General features: G+C 32.9%; 1 long non-coding RNA gene across 1 annotated transcript; it reads right to left on the reverse strand.

The window, feature by feature from the left end:
• Nucleotides 1-1,256: 1,256 nt before the first annotated feature.
• Nucleotides 1,257-2,288, reverse strand: LOC128034555 (uncharacterized). The gene is made up of 3 exons (XR_008190618.1): nucleotides 2,223-2,288; nucleotides 2,025-2,106; nucleotides 1,257-1,517 (listed from the first exon to the last, which is right to left on the reverse strand). It is a non-coding gene; the product is annotated as an uncharacterized LOC128034555 (long non-coding RNA).
• Between the last annotated feature and the right edge of the window lie 878 nt (nucleotides 2,289-3,166).

Below are 3,166 nucleotides of genomic sequence, written 5' to 3' on the forward strand. Positions count from 1 at the left end.
GAGTGTGTTTTTGGAGTGTTTTCTAGTCAACTAGTTGTTTATCTTTGCTTTATATGGTAGGTATTCTTTGGATAATTTACATCCATGGTAAAGTAAGGTTATTTGAAAAAGTGATGGTAATAATTTGGGTTTGATATTGGAAATGCAATTATTCATGTTAGATTGGGCTTAATCCGATAGTTATATAGAGTTAATTGTTTTGTATAATCATTTTTTGATTGAAACTCTATAAAGTAGTATTAGTATATCCTACTGATCTTTATTATCTCCTTACTTCACTTTTTGTTCCAACTATACTTTACTCCAACAACGGTTGAAACATTGAGTTGGAACAACCGCAAACAATATTCTTTCAATTGGTATAAGAGTATTTTATGTTTAGTTTGTAACCATGAGATTTGTAAAGAAAAGTAGTTTAATTACTTCCCATTACTACTCAATTTGTTAACCTAAAATTTTAAGATATTACTTTAAAAGAATACTTTTTAAAAGTTAATAAGGCTTAGTTTGGATGGGCGGTGTGTTTAGCTCCGGTGAGGTTAAAAATAGCGGTGGCGGTGAGATTAGTTATTGTAGCGGTGAGATTAGAAACAATGGTGGAGTGTGTGTTTGGATTCAAACGCAGCTGTAGCGGTGAGGTGAAAATAGAAAATGACTTTTAAGGACATTAGATTAAAAATGATATATAATAGAAGTTTTTAAAATTATTTAACAATCACAAAATTAATAAATGATTAAAAATTATTACAATTATATTTATTTTTAATAATAAATAATTAAAAATGAATTAAAACCAGAGACAAATTCAAAATTTATTTTATTTAGTATTTCAAAATTAATCATATATTTAATTATAGGGCTTAATTCATTATTGAAAGATTATTGAAATTATGGAGCCTTTAGAAAAATAAAACATTATTGAAAGATAAAATAATAAAGCAACTCTAGAATAAGGGCCTTAATGCATGTTATTTCAAATGTTTGTCATCAGTAACTCAATGCAAGACATTGCTAGCACCAAATAACTTTAAAACTAAAACCAACCGTTGGCTAGTAACTGAAATAGCCTATGGCCACCATGTAGAACGTATAATGTCGAGCCTTGAGCTGGTCATCAATGCTAAAGGGAAGAGTTAAGAATCACATCTGTTGGGGTTTTGACAGCAGAGGAAGAAAACAGAAGCAAGTAACCCGAATGATGTAAAGATTAACTTCATTACTTGAATAAGCAATATGCAAGAAAACAAAAGCATTTATGTTACAATGAAATATGGCAGTTAACTAATGTATAACTGCTCCCACTAATACATGACTAAAGCCTAGATAAAATTACAAACAAAATGTAGCTGACATACCAGCTATAACATCAAACATAAATCAACAACTACTCCTACTAACTTTAAGTATAAATTACATTGCAACTAAATCAAGTTACAAATAAACAAAATAAATAAAATGCTGCTGCTTATCTGGTTTAGCTTGGATGCTGGTCTGCATGCTGGTTTGCTGTTGTTTTCCTGTTGCATTGCAGGCCAAAGTTCAACAACATCCTGTATTTTGCTTACTAACAAAGTAGTGCATATTGCAGGCCAAAGTCAATACAACTATGAACTTACAATGAAAAATATAACACCATTTTTCAGAGTAAATTTATGCCAAATGCTAATTGTTTATTGAAAATATCGAACCCTGATGAACACAAAACAGACTTGAATTTAGTAAGATGGCATTAGCATCAGAAATTAATGCACCAATGGTTCTAGCAAAGCAACAAAAAGAAAGCAATGGACCTTTTATAAACTTAAAAGTGATAGAAAGACCATCCACCTGTAAACTAACAAATTAATGAACGTGAAACCAAAAGTGTCCATAGGATACAACACAACGCATTGTGCTCATATCACACAATGTCTACATGCAAACTGACTACATAAAGCTTGAGGGTAAAAATATTGAGATGGATTGGAAATATAACAACCAATAAAGCAGGGTAGTTGGTATTAAAATTGCAGAAAGTTGACAACCTCTGCAGTGAGAGAAACAGGAGCATATCGACGAAGTTGCTTTTTTAGTACTAGACTGCGTGCTTCATTGTTCTCTTTGTACCTTTAAGCAAGTATTTGAACCGTTAACCACAACATGAAATGTCAACATGAATATAACATTTAGATGAATTTGACAATTATTTTGTTCAACAACATGGTCGTAGTTACCCAGCTTACCTTTTTGTAATTATATCAAAGAGAAGACCATATTGTTTATTTACATCATAAGGAACATATTTAGGACACTACACCAAAATAGGCTTTTAGCGGCGTTTTTAGCGGCGTTTGAATAAAAAACGCCGCTAAAGATGGAGAATTAGCGGCGCTTTCTATAAAACGCCACTAAAGGTCAAGCATTAGTGGCGCTTTATTAAAAACGCCACTATAAATAAGCATTAGCGGCGTTTTCCACGAAGCGCCGCAAAAAACTTAAGCCCAACGACGCAGTTTTCTGAGTTTTCGGGGCTTTAGCGGCGTTTTTGAGGAAGCGCCGCTAATGCTTAGGCCTTTAGCGGCGTTTTTGATAAAGCGCCGCTAATGCTCAGGCCTTTAGCGGCGTTTTTGAGGAAGCGTCACTAATGCTCATGCCTTTAGCGGCGTTTTTGACAAAGCGCCGCTAATGCTCAGGCCTTTAGCAGTGTTTGTGAGGAAGCGTCGCTAATGCTCAGGCCTTTAGCGGCATTTTTTATAAAGCGCCGCGAATGTTCAGGCCTTTAGCGGCGTTTTTGTGGAAGGCCGCTAATGCTCAGGCCTTTAGCGGCGTTTTTGAAGAAGCGCCGCTAATGCTCAGAGATTTAAAATAATTTAAAATATTTGTTAAAAATAGAAAAATTAAAATACTATTATTTAAAATAATTTTACAGTTTTTTGGATACATTATTGATTTTTTAATTTATATATTAAATAATTTCTTATATAATCGTAAAAGAGATTGTATTAATTTTAAAATATTGAATTAATTATCACTATAGTTTAGGTTTTTTGGTTTAGGGTCTATGGTTTAGAGTTTAAGGTTTATGGATTATGGGTTTAGGGGTTATGATTTATGGTTAAAAGGCTGGGGTTTAAGGTTTAGAGGTTATGTGTTAAGGGTTTATGGTTTAGGGTTTAGATTAACTAGT

This window comes from Gossypium raimondii, chromosome 11 (assembly GCF_025698545.1).
Source record: "Gossypium raimondii isolate GPD5lz chromosome 11, ASM2569854v1, whole genome shotgun sequence".
In the NCBI taxonomy this organism is placed as follows: Eukaryota; Viridiplantae; Streptophyta; class Magnoliopsida; order Malvales; family Malvaceae; genus Gossypium; species Gossypium raimondii.